At 32.4% G+C, this 21,894-nt stretch overlaps 2 protein-coding genes across 12 annotated transcripts in view; one reads left to right on the forward strand and one right to left on the reverse strand.

Moving 5' to 3' along the window:
- Positions 1 to 21,894, forward strand: part of LOC143922964 (uncharacterized) — a 237,161-nt gene that overhangs the window by 167,699 nt on the left and 47,568 nt on the right. The gene's annotated exons all lie outside the window — the stretch shown is intronic.
- Positions 1 to 21,894, reverse strand: part of b6 (pentraxin-related protein b6) — a 58,731-nt gene that overhangs the window by 28,453 nt on the left and 8,384 nt on the right. Inside the window, exon 1 of one of the 4 annotated variants that reach the window (XM_077446419.1) lies at positions 2,262 to 2,459. The exons of 2 other annotated variants lie outside the window; for them this stretch is intronic. The gene's annotated coding sequence lies outside the window, so the exon portion shown is untranslated. Of the gene's footprint in view, positions 1 to 2,261; positions 2,460 to 21,894 lie in introns of those variants that run through there. One more of the 4 variants, XM_077446418.1, reaches the window with a different exon arrangement.

Raw genomic sequence — 21,894 nt, forward strand, 5'->3', positions numbered from 1 at the left:
CGCGATTTAAAAAATACATATATCTCTGAATCTCGAGCCAATTAACATTTTTTATTACCAGATTCGTACCAAATATATGTAGACTTCACTGAGAGTATTAGTGAAAAAATCTAATAAAATTTTTGTTGCTTTTCCTTCAGCTAAAAAAAGCTTTTAGAGATTCAAATAGCTTTTAGAGTGCGTTCTATTGCAGGGAATAGTGATAGCCACCTAGTTTTTGAACGTGAGACTAGATTTTTATATTCAATATAAAAGCCTTTGTGTTCTGACGGTGCTGAATCATTTTGATTGTGAAAAAATTTATCTCCCTTCTACACATATGTACATATGTACTTCTCCAGAAAGTAAAAGACAGAGACAAATAGTTCATTGTTCAATATTCCTGCAGTGTTTACCAGACTTTGTGGTCCAGACATCGACTCTTTGTTTATAGTTTATGTTAATTCTGTAGGAATTTAAAAAGTAGTAAACCAGGACATTTGTGCATCCCGAGGGGTTTGTTCGGGACACCGGGACACGAGACTGAAAACTGGTGACAATCCCTATTAATATACGCAATTATAGACTAATTATACGCAATTTTATTTCGTTTTATTGCGTACGTACTTTATTTAGCCCTTTGACACTTTTTAAAAAATTTTCTATAGCGATTTTTTAATATCACTTTAATGTTATTTATTTATTATTACATTCGAATCCGCATTGGTTGATGTAGATACATGCTTTTGTATACTTTTATACATCAATTAATTGGCATTGCTCATTTTCGTATTACGACTAATGCAATTGATAGTTTCTCATTTTTTTTGTTTTCAACAAATCTATTGCCAGGCGATCGATTTTAGCCTGCACGGATAATCGAGAGTATACTTATGTACAACATAGATACTAAAAATTAACAGTGCAAAAAATATTACACTTAAAAAACAACAACTTTAAATTCCACAATGGAATCCTGTCAAAATAATTTTTTTCCGAGACCGTTTATCCTTGATATGCGGAAAAAGTTGTAATAATTTTTTGTCGCGGTTCGAATTCACATCCGCGAAAATCTTTTCGAATAAATTTGCACGGCTATTATATGTAACGAAAGTGTGAGTCAATTGGACGTGTAACTATCCATTATATTGTATATGCACAGTTGTGTTATAATGTGTAATTATTGAGATCGAGTTATCTGCGTATCTGCGCTTTCAGTCACGATGCAGATCGGTGTTGCGGAAAAGTGCACTTTTTTCTCTCTTTCTCGTTTCGTTTATACAAATTTATTCATCGTATGTATTTGTTTCATCGTCACGATTTATGAATGCTCGAGTGATTAGATTTATATTCGATACAAAGAAAATTGTGCTTGCTTATGCATGTACATACATATAATTAGAATGGTTTTTCTCAAATTGGCAAAGTCACAATAGAACACAATCAGAATTCAAGTAAAATTACTCGAAGTCACGTTTATTTTCCCAATTTGTTCCAATGGAAAATGGGTGTATGTTACAATTTTTTTTAAAACATTATTTATAATGTTTTTTTATTTAATTTTAAATAATAAAAGTACATTGTATAATTACATGTTTGTGTACATATACATACATAGTAAGGTTAACTAACACTACTATGTAGTGGGAAATAAAATAAAAATCTTTATTATTTTATAAGGTAGGTTAGAATCATTGTAATAATAAATGACGACAGAAAGTAGTTGGAATGAATTTTTCCAAAATATTAACTAACCAGTATATCATTGAAGCTTTAAAAAAAAGACTCCTTTTCTTTTACAATTTTAATGCCAAAAATTAGAACATATTATGTTTAAATTTGATTGCATATACATACAGAGAAATGTTCTATTAATAGAAGTGGCTTTAGGGGTCATATTGTTGTCAAGTGACGATTGTCCACAGACAATCGAAAATAATTATAGCATCAGTCGTATTTGATGCTTGATGCTCGACGTATACCCGATAAAAAAATCTCTGTTTGTTTATATTACTCGCAAGATGGGTAAGTGCATCGTTACAAATTGCATAATGCATTCAAAAACACGCAATAAACAACATGGGATACGTTTTTATAAGTAAATAATTGATTCGATTGTATTCCGTGCGTTGTAGCGTATTTATAGAGACGTACCACGTAATATTGACAACAATTGTTTATTCGTAAGGGCCATTCTATTATTATTACATATCTCTGTATGCAATGAAATGTGTACGTAGGTACATATAATTGAATTAGAACATTTTTTGTGAAGTACTTACGTGAAGAGGTGAGGCTCGCAAAAGCAAAATAACACTCGAAGAATAGTCGCAACAATAGCAAGCAAGTGATAGGTAAGACGTATATGTAATTAATGATAGGTATATATATATAATATAATAAAAATAAAGGCGCGAAAGAAGAGCGCAGCGCAGTGCAGTGCAGACGGCGAGACACCAACTTGACGACGGCTTATATGTATGTTGTTTGTGGTGTGGCGAGAGGCCGAGTCTGGGCCCCCACACCACGGAGCCCCCACGCCGGGGATTACGCCCTCCACTCGACGTATACCCGATAAATCCCCTCCACCCACTACCACTTAACCACTACCACTTACACTCGGCTTATCATTTATTATTACTCGTCCATCAATTTCCGATCTATCTCCAACTTCAACTTTTCAAACAGGAACAAACTAAGTTTACAAACAAACAAACAACCAAACATTACAGCCCGTTAAAATTGCTTACTTGAAAAAAGTTACAATGAAACTACGTTTTGTTTTCCTTTGCGCCGTTCATACAATATTACGTGTTCCCTATCGTTCATGTGCAATCGGGATTCATTGTGCATATGTATGTATGTATGTGTGTGTGTAACAAAAGGCAGTCAGTAATAAAATATTTAGGAGTAACGTTTGATAAAAGAATGAGATGGGCACCTCACATTGAGGTAGCGAAATGCAAGGCGATGCGGGGTATATCCTCAATATCTATCCAATATTTAATCGCCATAGTTCTTTATCAACGCTAAATAAAATAAAATTATATCGCGCGCTCATATTACCATTATTAACCTATGCTTCACCTGTATGGAATAACGCCTCGAATACTTACCTTTCCAAGCTCCAAGTAATACAAATTAAATCCCCAAAAATAATTTATAATACACCCATATATACTAACCTGAAAAAACTGCATGCCATATATAATATTCCGTTTGTTACAGACATTACTAACAAACTAACCAGTAGATTCTATGACAGAATCACTAATAACCATACTAACACTTGTGAAGTGAGTCTCGGTGATTACAACAAAATGTCTATACCCTTCAGGTATAATACACAGATTACCTAAACACAATCTGCTTTAGGTCATCGACTTTAGAGAGTCTTTAATTAATATTATGTATTAGATGTATTATGAACATTTATAAGGATTGTAAATAGGTTTTTGAGCTATTTTTCCTATTATGCTTTAGATAAGCATTAAAATAATATAATACTGTGATTACTAACCAAATTAAATTAAATTATAAAATAGAAAATGATCAGTAGATCAGTAGCTATGAAAACAGATATAAGATGTATTGTGAACATAATTTCGTAATAATAAAAAGCATTTAAAAATCAAATGTGTAACAAAAATTTTGTTTTTTAAATGCTTTTTATTATTATTAAATTATGTTCACGATACATCTTATATCTATCTTCTTCTATATACATATGTACATATATATATAAAAACGTAAAGATTATCAGTTTGAAAAGATTTGCAGGAGTATCCGGTATCCGGTAAATTGGCTCTTATGCAATTATATGAAAATATATACATATTTAAATTAAATAAACAAGGAACTGACGGCAAAGTTCTTATCTACGATATCGAAAATACTTAATTGTCAGTGAAGAGGGAAGGGGGGTGGTGGCTATTTTGAATAATGGTTTGAGTTATTCACTGCTTAGTTACAAGCTATGATAAACGATTCAAATAAAAATAATGATTCTCATAGTCGGCAACCTCGTAGAAAATCTCTTTGAGAAAACCGAATAGAATAGCATAATATGTAGAGATCGGAATATGAAGGGGCCGGAAACGTGCCGCCTATTGTTCAATTCTTGTAAATGCTTTGTAAAAAAGGTTCGGCAAACCTTTAACAATGCATTTACAATCTTTGAACAATAAACAGCCCCTTCAGATTCCGGGCTCTAATAATATGTATGTATGCAGTGGTGGAGTCGGGCCAGGTCGCCGCCCTGATACTTTGATATAAAAATTGTTAGTACAATTAAAAAATATTTTTGCTTATATTTCATATAAAATTTTGTATACCAAATATTGTGAGCAGACTTTCGTTTTAACATTTGGTGACTACAACCGGATCCACAATCAAATGCTCATCTGAGTGCAGAAAAAAATTAAAAACAACCCATCGAAAAAATTATAGACACTTTGAATGATGCCGAAATCGAATCATCTAATAAAATTTTCAGAACTGCATTATTTTATTATACATATTGCAAAAAATAATAAGCCTTATTCAGACCACTTTGATTGACTTTTCAAGTTAATTAGTATTTGATTTTTTATAAATATTTGTACTACCAATATTTAACAAAAAAAGGGGGGGGGTCGTAAAAATTAAACACCGACCTGGTAATTTTTTATTTAGCACTACACCACTGTATGTATGTACATATGTATGTATATACACAAGAACGAATAGTAAGCCAATGCTCAGAATCTCGTTCGATCTTAATACCCCCATTATAATATGTACATACATATTATAGATAGTCGCAATAGTTCATCGGTTAAATGGACCAGTCGTTCTTGTGGGTCGATGTGGTAATATGTAGTGCCATTTCAATAGTGCACCGTGTCAGCGATTCCCAACCGGCGACTCCCCGTGTATAAAATCCGAGTCTCTACCTTAAGTACCTGTACAAGTGAAGTGAAGTGAAAAAAAAAAGGTTTGGAATCGGTTGAATTTGATCGTGTAGACCGGTCGAGGTGAAGGCTTCCATATTCGGATTCGACCGATTCAAAGATACTCGGCTCCAATTAGACGCGAATTGAATGCAGCAAGCATATTGCAAATTATTTTTCAAAAGAATTGCACATTTCATGTTGATTTTCTTCACATCACCGTACTGTACACAAGTCAATTTTTATTTATTTATTTATTTTATTATACCAGGAAGGCCTTACAGGTAAACCCCAATGCGCCTTTCCTGGCCAATTACAAACAATGCAGCATTTTTATTACACAAGTCGCTGAATTACCAGACACTGAAAACTTGCAAATTAACGAGACATCTATGAATCGTACATGATTTTTTATTGTACATTAATCATCCTCAAATAGTGGTGACATATGTAGTAGGTAGGAAGGTTTTCAGCCAATTTTAATCGGGAACCGGTCCAACAATGAACTCGGAGAAATTGGCAAACTCTGATAGGAAACGATCGACCTAGAGTCACAAATTTCCAGCAGCACTACAGATATACTCATTCAGTACATTCAAGTGCGAGGTAGGCGCGGCGCGATTATGGTCACACACGCGGCGTGATGCGTCGAAGGCGGGACGATAACTTTACTTTCGCGTCAATAAAATCGTAATCACGAATATTATTATGAAGAGGTTTTTTCCCGTTTTATTTCACAGTAATCTTCCCGGACATGTATACAACAAATCCTGAAAGTTCCATCGTAATCGGTTCAGTAATTTAGAAGTCCATTCGAGACACACAGACAGACATTCAATTTTATATATATATATATATATATATATATATATATATATATATATATATATATATATATTAATAATGCTCAAATAGTGGCGACGTAGTACAAGGTACGAAGGCTTTTAGCCAATTTAATCGGGAACCGTTCCAACAATGAAATCAGAAAAATTGGCAAACTCTGATAGGAAACGATCGACCTGGAGTCCATATCCAGCAGCACTACATCAATTCTTTTCAATCGAGGTCAACTCATGGGATCGAACCTGGCGCCTCTCGGTGTTAGGCAGAAGCTTAACGAACGAGCTATGCTGTTGGCTAATTTTTAAATTTTGGTATATAAACAAAACCGCACACTACATATAAGATCCCACAATATGTCTTTTTCTGTATTTTTCAATCATATATACATATGTTTTTTTTTATTCATTCAAACGTTAATTAAAACTGTCCTGTTTAAAAACGTCATTTTCATACAACAATTGTAAATCATATGTTAGTAGTGATTAACAACAACAATGTTGTTTGAACTTTTGCAGTCGGCGTTAAATTTATTTCATAACGTGATTAGATTTTTCGTGTATGTACGGTATGCATGTATACATGTAATGCATGAACATACATACATATAATATGTTCGGATTTTTCTACGTGCGTCATCTTTGGCGAGATTTTATGATTTTCGGTGAGCTTTTTCTCTTTTCCGTCAGCATTTTTCTGTTCGATATTTTCATTGCGGTTTTTTCGATTTGATTTCTTTAGCTTTTGGGAAGAATGGAAATATCCCCCCCCCCCCCCCCCCCGACGACTAGTTTTACGTAGATTAAAATAGTACGACACAGAGAGTAGGTTAGAATTTCCCAATTTTTTATAGAATATCTTGATTTATCAAATTAAATCATACTTTGAATCAACAAATAGCATATGTCAATCAATGGGTCATAATCATTTCTATCCACTCAAATGATATTTTTAATGAATTCATAGTGTGATAAAGTGCATATTGTATATAAAGGGCTAACCAATTTCATATGTAATAGTACTGAGTTAGTACGTTATGATAAAAAAAAATATTGAGTTAAAAAACCAATCCTTATGAACGTGATGAAATAAAAAAACTGGCCAAATATACGCAAAATAGCACGGAGAAGAAATCCGTAAAAAAAATCATATTTGACTTAAAATTCGCAATAACAAAAATAACAATTAATTAATAAGTATTTTAAAACAAAAATAAATCACAATCAATAGAAAAAACATCTGACTATTGATTCCAATACTCACTTTGAACACATCAATACTAGATTTTGAGTTAAAGACTATAAAAACCGCGCGTTTTTTTAAACGCTCATATCTCGTAAACGATCACAGTGGGTCAAACTTAGTAAAGATTGGTTAGTCTCCTCTCTGGTAACTCAAAAACGTGATGTTATGTTGCACAGTGTAATTAATAACTTGTAACTTCTGTTGTTGTTTTTTTATAGTTTTTAAAAGTAAAAAACATACTTAAATTTTCCTTTAAATATGAATATTTTTCTAGATTAAATTCAATTCAATTGTGCCAGAGTAACGTCATTTTGCAATTAAATCAACTGAAATTTTAAATTTCCCACATCCATTGAAAAAATCATTGCAATGGTTTTTCTTAGACGTTGCATCTTATTTTCTTTCATATTTGAAAAATCAACAGACAACAGGATGTAGATATTTATAAAAAACAAATATTAAATATATTATATATGTAACATCCGAGTTCAATAACAGATTTTTACAAAGATTATAAAAAAAATGAAAAAGATAAATATAAGGAAAACAAATATTTAAAGGTAATGATAAAAAACTGACAACTAACTGTTTGGAGCTCATTATATCCAGTAAAGCTTTTGTCAAATTGATCAAATATTTCTTTTTTTAAAAGCTATTCCTTGTTCTGAAGAAAGGTCTTAATTACATAGGCATTATTGCCCCTTTTATTTACCTCTTCTTTTTCTCAAATAAAAATGGTTTTATTTCAAACAATTACTGTCAAAACCTGACAAAAACATTCTATTTACTCGCAAACAAACTTCGTACCTTACTGTATTGTGAATCACCAAATTGTGTTGTTCCAAAATAAATAAAAATGTTCTTTCCTGAAACGCTTTACATGTTAAAAGATTAAAATTTACAATATCGAAACCGATCGGTTGGAAACCTTAACGTTGACTTAGAAGTTCCACGCTACGGTATATTCTACAATTCGTTTTTGAATCTGTAAAGAAAAAGTAGTAGCACAATTTATTATTAACCCGTTTACGACCGATTCGACACGCGCCGTGATAGAATTTAACATATTCGCAATTTCATTTTTGATTACGTCCGGCCTACAATGCCAACTCGAATACACACATACATATGTACATATGTGTATCTACATACATATGTATGTATATTCATAATATATTGGGATCTCGTTTGGGCCATATCGAGTACGGACACGTTTACCGTTCTTTATATTACATACATACATGTATATTGAAATCGACGTACATTCATAGGTATCTTTTTTTATTTTACTATGTATTAACTTGGGCTAAGCATTCAATTGAAAATTGACAAATGAGAAGGTGTTCGGAAAAGAGCTCACTCTTGAGATACGAATCTTTTCAGACGTATCACTCGTATAATGACTACATATGTATAATATGTAGAGAATATCACTATCGTCGAGAAGAATTATTGCCATTTCCAAATATTTCTTTGGAGTATTAAAGGGAAGAATCGACAATCCTTCGATTTTATTGGAATTTAAATTTTCGGCGCCTGAATGCGGTAGAGCTTTGCGTCATCATTTACTTTTCCAACCTATTACTGCGAAAACGTCTGCTTTCAATAACTCGTCTCTTGTAAAGGCTATCCGGTTCTTTAATGTGCTTGATGGGCATTTGGACCTGTTCAATTGTCATGTTGATGAGCTGGTTAGTTTCTTGAGACTCAACACGAGACTATTTGAATGAGATGAATGATTGAAATTTTTATTGTTTTTATTTTCTTTCTTTTGTTTTGTAAAACTGGTGTGACGCTTTGGAGCAACCTTTCATGTCACACTGGTCATTTTATTGTTATTATTATTATAAATAAATAAATAACTAATGAACGATTTCCAAAGCTAAAAAGTCTCTTAGATGTTACATTTTCAATGTTGGTTAATTATTTTAATAGCTATGTAATAAAACAATATAGTACATATGTAAGTATCATATATTCGTAGGTATGTATGTACATAAGTACGCACACACATTGTACGAATAAATACATATGTACAGTGTGGAATCACACGAAATAGTTACACGATTGTCTAAAGCTATTTTGTTTATCAAAATAAACCAACAGTGTAAAAAATAGTTGATTACCTTGTGGGATAACACAAGTACAGAAAATAAATAAAAAAAAGTATCATCATTTTACTTTTCAGATATTCAATACTTGTTCTATGTATAGCAGTATATCTGGTATGTCGGTTGCGGTTCGGTCATTATTGGTCACGAAGAGCTCTACCAAAAGTCACTAAAATCTCTATAATGGAACATCTGGCAGCCGAAAAGTCCATCATATTAACGACAACTATCATACTAACGAGAATTCGAGTGCCAAATATTCCGTATTCGCGATTTTCACGGCAAAAATTGTCTTTTGGGCGATCTCAATTAGACTAATCATCCAATTACCGTCGGTTGCTTACTACACGCCAAACAAATATTTAAATTAAAATAAGAAAATATATAAAAAATAAATGTATATAAAATTCTAATTAGGAAATCACCAATTCTCTCCGTAAACTTTGATCATGAGTATGGCAAAGTGGGGGAAAAGGGAAAAACCGATCAGAACAGTGTGGGCAAATGGGACAGTGGGGACGATAGACGTCACCGCGAAGGAAGATGCAGTATTTTCAAACGTGTCTATTACTATTATTTTTCATTATGGTAATGGTGGTCGTCATTTCCACTTATATTGATGACCAAACCGAGCAAAATGGCAAAGTTTGAAAACGATCGGATAAGAACACAAACTTCGTCACACGACAAAATCGTTTCCGAACTAAGAGGTTAGTAATTAGTAAAACAGTTACTCTTCCGTTTTATGTCAATTACACGAATATTATACGATTGGCAGATTAATTCGGGGAAAATGAATTATGATAAGTTTTTATTTATCTAATATATAATTTGGAAATAGACTTTGTATGTAACATTCGTTGGTTGGTTGGTTAATTGGGAACAACACATTCGATTTTTTTTTCGATTCAGAGGATTCAAAGTCCCCGAGGGCGAAGCCTTACCTACCCGATTTCTCTTCGGATTCTGGTATACATATAATTTCGAAAGAGTATATATGTTTGTTTGTTCGTGAGAGTCAATTTAATAAAAAAAAACAAATGAGTATTCAAATAAATTTGTACAAAATAAAACTATTCAAATAAATTTAATAAAATGTTTACTATTAGATTAGTCATGTTTAAGCGGTTTATATTACAAATACCGAGCGAATCCGGGTAAAACCACTAGTATTAATACAACTATTATGAATAATCATGAGTATTAAACATATGAAAAGGATCGCGATTATTTATTTTCGTTCTCCAGATGAACTCAGCTACACATACATACGAGTATATCTAAACAATCTAAAGAAAAATTAAAAATAGGTGACCTGCATATGTACATAAGGGGAGGGGTCACTTCCACAAGCAATACAAAAAAATACAATATTTTTTTTTATTTTGAATTCACATAGTATTAAAAATAAATATAATACTAGTCATGTAATTTTCCTCGGATCGCACAACTCCGTCTGTCGTTACGTCTTATTTATGTATGTAGATAAATTAAAAATTACCAATTCCGCACATATTTTTACAAAATTTAATTTCACTGAACGATTGAAATTTGGACCTTTTGGCTTACACGAAAGCCTAAACGTTTAAGTGAACGCTTTTAGGTCGCATTAAAAATATACATTTGAAATTAGTTTAAGGCGATCCGTCTCACCGAAACTTGTTACACCTCTCACTGGAAATTATCGCATTCGATTTTGTTACTGATGTTACTCGCAGTGAAAGCATAATTCTCAATCAATTTTTTTTTCACGTAATAAAAATATCGACCATAGTTGTAATACACACACACACACATTTATTATATGTATGTATAATTCGAGCAAATTTCAACCGGAGAAGTTGCGATAAGGTAGCAATTAATTATAGGGTGGGTCATAACGGATCTAGCAATTTGTTACGTTAATAAATTCTAATTGAAAATATACAATGCAAACTTTTATCACTCATTTTTGTAAATCAAGTTACGTAATCAGTCATTTATGTATATTAAAAATAGGTTTCAATCACGTTTTTTTTTCGAGGAATTTTGCAAAATTTGTGCATCAAATCATCAGTGTTCCAAAACGCACCATAAAACGTTTCCCGAACATGGTTTTCATTGTTGTAAGGGTTAATAGATATTATCTCTTTCCACGCACAATAAAAGTGCACAGTACGTATGCATATGTATGTAATACATATATTAATAAGTAAGCATTTCTGATTAGTATGCTCTAATTAGAAACGACGATGTCGCGATTTGAAATAGGCGCACAATCGCGTGGCGCAAAAACTTCTCGTTTGCGAATTCAATTTTTGGTCCAATTCGACCGTTGCCAAATCGCTATCGCAATTTTTATAAACTGTATTTGCAATTATTATTATTGTTATACGAGTGGGTACATGGCAGTTGTAGGCGACGCATATTATGTATTATTACTGTGTACAATATAATACATATGTATGTACGTACATATACCTACTAGGTAATATCAATGTTGGGTAATACGTGGAGAGAATTTTTTATATGTCCGGAACCAATCGGTCGAATCGATTCGTTTCGTAAGGATCTTTTCTATCAAAACCTTTCTCTTCTTTTTAAATCCTCCAACGACCCTATTTGTAAATCTTCGAATGTTTCTAAAGCATTTTTCAAGTGTAAACTTCTATAGCTTCACTTCCTCCTTTAAATCCATAAGGGCGAAATCACACAGCGTGGGATGTGGGACGTGGATTTTTTTAGATAGTTTTAAACAGAAAGAATATGGCATTCATGGTTCCATACCTGGTACCGTATTTTCAAAACGAAACATTTGAGCTGTTTCGTTGAAATTGTATAGTAGTGTTTATCCTTGCTTGGCAGTGATTTAAACCAAAGCGATCTTTTGGACCATTTTCGGTAAAATATCGACAAGTTCTTCAAACATGGGACACACCGTTATCAAGCTAGGATAAACACTACTATAGAATTTCAACGAAACAGATCAAATGTTTCGATTTGAAAAGACGGTACCAGGTATGGTACCATGAACGCCATATTTTTTTCTATATGTTTAAAACTATGTATATAAAAAAAAAACCCACATTCCACGCTGTGTGATTTCGTCCTAAGAGATGTGTGTACAAGTACCACATCGCACCACCTTGCGGTTGTTTTGAAATGTTCGATAACTTCCGCTCGGTGTATCAGAATATGCTAAAGCAAATTTTTCTCCGTTCTTGTGGGGGGCAAGAAAGGCAACCATTTTTTCACTGCATATATTTTAGAGATACATATTATGGAATACTAGTCAAGCTGACTGGTGTTACTTGAGGATGCGGTGCATCCGCTCTAAAATCGCCAGACAAATTGAACGACAGATTAACGGACGGCTGCTTTAAATGCAATTCTCATCTTCTCGAATGATATATTTCACATCAGATGACAGGTAACCTTTCGATGTGCACAGATGCAATTATTAAAATGGTAATTATTAAAATTGAGTTGGATCTTTCAGGCGAATTTAATAAGGAAAGATTCGATAAGTTCCGAATCTTGCCTTATTTAACTCGCCAGAAAGATCCAACTCAATTTTAATAATTACCATTTTAATAATTGCATCTGTGCACATCGAAAGGTTACCTGTCATCTGATGTGCAATCTATCATTCGAGAAAACGAGAATTACGTTTAAAGCTGTCGTTCTGTTAATCTGGCGATTTTAGAGCGGATGCACAAAACCCGTTGCTTGAGGGAGTAAAAATCGTTTATGTGGGAATTTTCCTAAAACCCATGAGATATTATTGCAGACAAATGTACTTGTTAAGTCGGTAAGTCGTTAACCTTTCAAATGTTGAGGTATCCATAACTTCCGCCACTACTGCTTAATCTACTTTGCACTGCAATTCCTAAAATATGTTTATATATTTGTAAGTGCATTGCAATTATGCAATGTTGAGATTTATGTATGTAAGATGTGTCCTTAATACACAGGTTTAAAATACTGCACATTCACTCGTTCGAGCGAAATAATCGCTAAAATAGTAATTGGACAATATAATATTTTAGCGGTATGCAATTGCAGTGGTACGCAACTACTTTATTTTTGATTTCGTTCAAAACTTGTAAATTTAATGCTTGACGTGTCGTGAAATATGCCTACATCTAATATATAATTTCGAAAGAGACTTTATATGTTACTATTGTCGGGTCGTAGAATACGAAATTAATATTAGATTGGCCATGTTTAAGCGGTTTATGTTACAAATACCGAGCGAAGCCGGGTAAAAACACTAGTTTATAATATTTTCGTATGTAGCTGCGAATACGGAATATTTGGTACTCGAGTTATCGTTAGTATGATGGACTTTTCGGCTGCCAGATGTTCCGTTATAGAGATTTTAGTGACTTTTGGGCGAGCGCTTTGTGACCAATAATCACCGAACCCAAATATTTATGTATATACATATGTATGTCGTTAACACACAACGAAAATCCATTATCTACACGAAGCATTGTTTCGATTATACTGTTTGAAAAGTAAAATATTGACTTATTTAAAATATTGAAAAGTAAAAAAATACTGAATGGAATGGGTAGCCACTGTAGCAAGAAGTTGAACAAAGTCGTACGTCATGTAATTCTTTGATTTCCACAATTGAGAGTAGCCCTTCAAGTTGTTTCCCGAAGGCAGCCGGACGTTTTATAAACGTTTTTTTCTTTACCAAAGCGGTTTATTGGTCCTGTTTCTTGCCGTAAATACGTACAAAGAAGAATGGGGAAGAATCGACAACCCTTCGATTTTATTTGAATTTAAATTTTCGGCGCTTGAATGCGGTAAAGCTTTGCGTCATCATTTACTTTTCCAACCTATTCCTGCGAAAACGTCTGCTTTCAATAACTCGTCTCTTGTAAAAGCTATCCGGTTCCTTAATGTGATTGATGAGCATTTGGACCTGTTCAATTGTCATGTTGATGAGCTGGTTAGGTTCTTGAGATTCAACACGAGACTATTTGAATGAGATGAATGATTGGAATTTTTATTGTTTTTTTTTTTTTGTTATTTTCTTTCTTTTGTTTTGTAAAACTAGTGTGACGCTTTGGGGCAACCTGTCAGGTTGTCATTTTATGGTTATTATTATTATAAATTAAATAAATATGTACATATATGTATGTAGGTGCAAAGTACCTAATCCCCTATCATGTATTATCATTCGCTTTCTTTGCATAGTTCGCGTGAACATACGTTTACATATTTGGTGATATATAAATTAATTATTGACGAAAAGTGTCTTTACTGCCTCTGAGATGAGGTTGTTTTTCTTTCTTTCTGTTTTTTGGACCATAATTGTGGGGCTATGCTGCCGCGATGCTGGAACTTTCACATTTTTTTCTCGGTCGTCCGAACTGGACAGGTTCGGAGACCAGATAACATCGTTGACATTTCCGACCACTCTCTAGATTCGTATATATGTATGTGTATATAATATATGTAACGCATTTCCAAAAAAATTTAGAGAGGTAATCTCGACGTCCAATCGCTATCGGAAATTAATATTATGAAAGCCTGTCATTGTTTGCATATTAATTGATCAAATTCATATACATTATATATGTACATATAATATAATAATATATGCACATAAACTGTCATCTCCGTGTGCTTTTATGTATGTATATATGTACATACATACGTACATATTACAGTCATACCTCACCCGAAACTCAATTATGTATATAAATTATTATAAAGATCATTATTTCATAAATATTTGTATGTATGTATGTAGGCAGTGGTTTAGTCAGGCCAGGTCGCCGCCCTGGTACTTATTTTTGAGCCAGGTCGCCCTGGTACTTAAATTAATATAACAATTGTTTTTCGAGTACAATTAAAAAATATTTCGACTAAAATTTCACATAAAATTTTGTATTCTAAATATTTTGAGCAGACTCTCGTTCTAACACTCGATGACCACAATCGAATAGAAATCTGAACACATTCAAAACTTAAAAGGCGTTTATTGACATTTATTGGCTTTTTTTTTATCTAAAACTACACAAAACTTCGAAAGAAAACATTCTTTGAACTATTGACCATACGCACTTGAGGATAGATAAAATGAAGGAACTCAGCTTAAATGAATAGTCATCTCTACATTCACATGTTAAAATTTGATATTTTTTGACTTATGTACATGGTTTTAGCATTGCTAAAAGCAAATATTGCTGTTGACATACAAACACAACCGTGTTCCACTAGTACGAAATTTTAGCTTGCAATTTTACCGATTTAAAATTCAGCACACTTCCAATTAACCCTTTTAAACGAAAACAAAAAATAGTGTGGCCAAAACACTATCCCAATTAACATGTTTCAATAGAAAATCCTCAATATAAAATAATACTAACAGTGGGAAAAAATCCCAAGTGAAAATACGTAATAAATTTGATAGTTTTTTGACATATGTATACATATGTACATGGGTTTTTGGCATTGATAAAAGGAAATGTCGCTGTTGACACACAAGCACGGGTTTTGCAAAATCAAAGATGTTGAAGAGGATGCATTATGGAAATTTTTATAAAATATAAGAAAATACATCATAATTTCAATAAGTAGGAATATTTGTTAATTATTATTTGATTTAACTACCAATATTAGGATACAATCTTTTTTTTAGTAAGGAAAAAAGCGAAACGATGAAAGTAATTGGGAACGTCATGTTATCGACAGCAAAGCTTACAGTAATATTATTTAAGACCTTGCATTGAATTATATTGTAATAATATTATATAGTTAAATAAGAAATAATTTTACGTCCTTTCAATATTACAAAACATTGCGTACGATATGTTCGGTTCTCGTAAGTCTCACGCTAATCCTATCGACCATAATAGTTCAAATTGAATGAGTCTCATTATACATACATATGTATGTACATGATACATAAATAAATACATGTTTGTATGCATGTAAGTTATTGAAAGACTGAACAGTGCATATCTTACAAAGCGTTCTGTCTCGGCCAAATAATTGAATGTATTCCGGTTTTCGTTACTTTCTAGTGACTGTTTTATGCGATGCACATTTAAATTCCATAATTAAAGATTGACTTGACTCGCCGATATCATTTTATGCTATATCATATTTTTTTATATTACATATTTATGATATAATAGACTAGTTGTTTTACCCGGCTTCGCTCAGTATTTGTAATATAAACAGCGTAAACATGGCGAATCTAATAGAACATATTCATTTGTTTTTTTTAATAAATTTATTTGAATCGAAAAAAAATCGACTTGTCATTGAAATTTTGACGTGTTTACAAAATTCTCAACCAAAGATACATATTATTTTTATATATGTAGATATATACCAGGAAGGCTTGACAGGAAGACCCCAATGCGCCTTCCTGGACAATTAATTACAAACAATGCAGCATTACATAAATCACTGTATTTCCATAAGCTGAAGAACACGAAATAACAATCAATTAATTGATTAATTACAAAATTAATCCATTGAGACATCTATGGATTTAAATTTTTACAAATTGTACATACAATAAACACAGAAGATTTGTGACAACAGGAAAGATGATTTTTTGCCAATTTTGAGGAACCGTTTCAACAATGATCGGATAAAATTGGCAAACTCTGATAAGAAACGATCGATTTGGAGTCACAAATACCTCCAAATCTAACCAGCAGTATAGCAGATCGAACCCACTGATCACTTGGTGCTAAACATACACGCTACCATTAAGCCACACTGCTGGCTATATACATACTTACATACATACAAAGTCTCTTTCGAAATTATATATTAGATTTATATTAATATATATGCTATATAATTTTTTTACACGTATACTATATTAGCCAGCAGCATAGTTCGGTCGTTAAGCTTCTGCCTAACACCGAGAGGCGCCGGGTTCGATCCCATGAGCTGACCTCGATTGAAAATAATTTCTGTAGTGCTGCTGGATATTTGTGTCTCCAGGTCGATCGTTTCCTATCAGAGTTTGCCAATTTCTCCGAGTTCATTGTTGGACCGGTTCCCGATTAAAATTGGTTGAAAACCTTCCTACCTACTACATATGTCACCACTATTTGAGGATGATTAATGTACAATAAAAATTATGTACTATTCATAGATGTCTCGTTAATTTGCGAGTTTTCGGTGTCTCGTAATTCAACGACTTGTGTAATAAAAATGCTGCATTGTTTGTAATTGGCCAGGAAGGCGCATTGGGGTGTACCTGTAAGGCCTTCCTGGTATAAAAATGAAAAAAATAAGTAAATAAATATGTGTGTAAGTAGTTTTATCGAAGGTAGGCGAGGATATTGAGATTTGAGCCTGGATCGAATCTGTCCTTTGCATAGGCCAGAAGTTGTACTCGCACTCGAACACATCTTTCAGACAACAAGACGTTCTATATATAGTGCAGTGTTTACGTTACTGTGTTACTTTTCTAAACGGGAACATCTAGGAATCCGTGTTCCTTCGCTCTCCTCTCCTCTCCACACCATAAACTGGGATACACATTACATACATTCATACCTATGTATGTACATATGTATATTGCAGCTGTGAGTTATCCCACTGCCACGTTGCTTCACTTTCAATTTACTCTCGCAATCCACACCATAAAATTGTTTTTTACTTTTTACTTTTTTCCGTTCTTCTTATTTGAATGTTTCTTTAGTAGATACACATGTACCGCAATGTTTGATGCCTTTTTTTACATGAAAAAAATCTGATGTGACAATTAATCATAATTAGCTTTGACTGGTGGGTGAGTGAAAATTCATAAACTCTTACATATGTATACATGTAGATATGACACACGCCGATTTCAATAAAGCAAACATAATTTTATAATATTGTTTAATACCATGAGGAGGTTGTCACCTTCGCCAGTCGACTAGTATACAAATATTTTGATTTTTAAATGCTTTTTATTATTACGAAATTATGTTCACAATACATCTTATATATATTATAATAGCTACTGATCTACTGATCATTTTATATTTTACAATTTTAATTTTATTTGATTAGTAATCATAGTATTATATTATTCTAATGTTAATGTACAGCATAATAGGAAAAAGAGCTCAAAAACCTATTTACAATTGTTATAAATGCTCATAATACATCTAATACATAATATTAATTAAAGACTCTCTAAAGTCGATGACCTAAAGCAGATTGTGTTTAGGTAATCTGTGTGTTATACCTGAAGGGTATAGACATTTTGTTGTAATCACCGAGACTCTTCACAAGTGTGTTAATGTATGGTTATTAGTGATTCTGTCATAGAATCTACTGGTTTGTTTGTTAGTAATGTCGGTAACAAACGGAATATTCTAGTATATATTGTAATAAAAGAAACCTTTCGTAAATGTGAAGTTTGGCGATGGTCCGGCACGGAACTGGTTCACTTTTACGCGTGGAGTTTCGCGTCGTTTTCAACTTTTATGAAAGAGTGTCGGAAGTCGAATAAAACTTTCGAGTGTTGCGAAACACGATAGTATGGGAAAACAACGAGAATTATTATAAATAATAACAGCTCTTGTTCGTAACTTCGTTCATATCGGGAATATTGTGGATTCGTTTTCATATCGACTTGTATATTCCACACCGTAATTACATATTGGTCTGATTTATTGAAGACGAAAATAAAATACGTACTAATTATACAAATTCGCATACATATGTTTGTACATATACATAAGTCCGAAACTATTTGTAATTTTCGCCAAGTGTATAATTAATTATGTACAAGTAACTATTTATCGAACATTTTATTTGACTGTTGTGAGTAAATATACACATTTATTGACATAAAAGAGCTTATCATCAGCATCAGAAATTAAAAAGGAAAACAGTGTATAAGTTTGTATAATATGTATATACCTACATATGTATGTATAGGTGTGACGTGAATATTATAGCATTTGAGTTTCATAGGTTTTGCTAAACTATCTGTTTTGGGCGAATGCGTTGAGAATTTTTGAGATACAATTTTGAGATCATTTTGAAAATAAAGTTAAAGTTTCTCGAAAGAAACACTACCCATCACCTATTAGTTTACTTAATATGTACATATTTTGTACACAACCACGTAGTGAAATATGAATCGCATCGTCTATTAATTACATCGTTATTGATTCCAATTTAAATATATATATATATATATATATATATATATATATATATATATATATATATATATATATATAGGTATTTTAAAGTAAAAAAAAATACCATCAATATAAAAACACCGTCTATTGAACCCGATGCTAACTTTTAGCACAGCAAAAGTAAATTTGGAGATAAAGACTAACTTTTGTCTGATTCGAACTCAGAATTGATTACTGATCACGTGTTCATGATCTAGAAAAAATGCTTGTGTGTATGTGTGTGTTTATTTTGGGGATTTTTTGAACACCGTTAGTCTTATCGAACTGAAACTTAGTATCGGTTACTGAAATTCTTATCGATATTTTCTTATGAAATTTTTAAGATGACCGGAATGGTTTTTAAGTTGACCGGAAATGGAAATGGTAAAATATATCTGTACATAAATACATACATGCATATGTATGTAGCCCAAAGCATATATATATATATATATATATATATATATATATATATATATATATATATATATATAATTCATTTTACATACGTATATGCTATTTTAGTACTGAAGCAATTTTTACGATCGAAGCGATGTCTGTAGCTAGTGTTAAGCGGGGCCTTTGTTGTCTGTGCCTATTCATCTCCTTGTGGAACTTCTATAGACGTATGAGGTCGAAGATTAAGACAGGTATTATCCTCAACTTAAACAATCGCGTACGTTGCGTTTGCGTTTTTTCGTTAAGTTATCTATGCTACATGTGTATACCATGTAGCATAGATAAGGCCATTCTAATTTTTTTCATTATTAAATTTAAACTTATAAAACTTAACTTTACTTAAAGGAGCAATACTTTTCAACAATATTTCCAGAAGCTGAAGAACACGAAATGACAATTAATTAATTACAGAATTAATCCATTGAGACATCTATGGATTTAAATTTTATACATAATTTTATAAATTGTACATACAATAAATACAGAAGATTAGTGACAACAGGAAAGATGATTTTTTGCCAATTTTAAGGAACCGTTTCAACAATGATCAGATAAAATTGGCAAACTCTGATTAGAAACGATCGATTTGGAGTCACAAATACCCCCAAATCTAACCAGCAGTATAGCAGATCGAACCCACTGATCACTTGGTGCTAAGCATATACGCTACCGTTAAGCCATACTGCCGGCTTTTATAAAATTATTCTTCAAAAAATAATGGGGGTGCTGAAAACCAAACTGATCTCCGGTACATACATACATATATGCAGTAGGTACATCAGAATCAGCGAATTTTGGAATTCGGAAACAGTTAAAGTTCGAACAGACGTTCTGTAGGTATGATGAGGGATTCGTAAAATTATATTTAAAGTGTGATCTCGATTATTTGATTGCGGAATTCGAAATTTTTTAATTTAATTTATTTTTTATTAAATGAAAGCATGTTGAAAACGAACGCGTTATACAACGTTTAATTGAAACCGTTGACCTAGTAGCTATGTATTTCATTAACGAAAAAACGTTTACATACATATGTGGTATATATGTATGTACATATACATACTTGTCTTGTTGAACCCTTGCTAACGAAAATGGGATCAATCTTGAATCCGAGATTTATACACGTCTCAGACTTACATAACATTACATAACTTTAAACATCATATGCGATATTCGTTTGAAACTTGTTCCTACATCAAACTAACGCGTATTTATTACGCATACTCGTTTAGGTTAGCCGTTTAGGTTTGCGTCACCGTTTTCGTTTCTGGACCAAGGTAAGATCATCTGAACTTTTTCCATCTGCGCCAAACATCAAAAAGGAAAATATGATCGATGCGATGCAGCGTTTCGCAATCGATGAGGTCAGAAAAACTTCAGAATAATTCCGTATGGAAAACTGTAGCGAATGTATGGCTAATATACATATTATTATACATAATAGATATCGGTCACGCAACGTACGAATTTTTGCGATCATGTGTATCGTGTTTGTCCCGCATCGCCGATCGTAATAATAATTATTATTATATGTATGTAGGTATATCAACTATGTGTGTGTGTGTGTACCATAGTTATTTCATTACATCATTTCACTTTCTCTGATCGAATTCGCAATGAAAATGCTTAAATCCTTTGGTTTTATTTTCTCCGGTCGCTCAATTCGATTATCTCATTATTTTTCATTTCAAATCATTCGGCGATGACGTAATGTGCATTGTATATACGTACGTGCATATAGCGTGTGGGTGTCAAATTTTAAAGCATGTCTGGAGTTAATTGGCCTGGAGATCTGTCCACAAAAAAATCACGAAGGATATCATATGAAGGATACTTAAGATTTTTTTTTAAATTATCGCTATCGAACAGCCTTCAGAAAGTGCATAAACCTTTTCGTGATAGATACTTTAGTCAGTAAATAAATACATGTATTTTTAAGTAGAATAATATAAAATATCAATACAGTGTTTACACTTCAAATTCGTCATTTTACAAATCAAATTCGTCGTTTTACGAATCTAATTCGTCGTTTTACAAATCTAATTCGTCGTTTTACAAATCAAATTCGTCATTTACAAATCAAATTCGTCATTTTAAAGATCAAATTCGTCATGTTGCAAATCAAGATAATATTTAATACAATATGTATGTACAGAGAATATATTTGACATACATAGA

Source organism: Arctopsyche grandis, chromosome 2 (genome assembly GCF_051622035.1).
Source record: "Arctopsyche grandis isolate Sample6627 chromosome 2, ASM5162203v2, whole genome shotgun sequence".
In the NCBI taxonomy this organism is placed as follows: domain Eukaryota; kingdom Metazoa; phylum Arthropoda; class Insecta; order Trichoptera; family Hydropsychidae; genus Arctopsyche; species Arctopsyche grandis.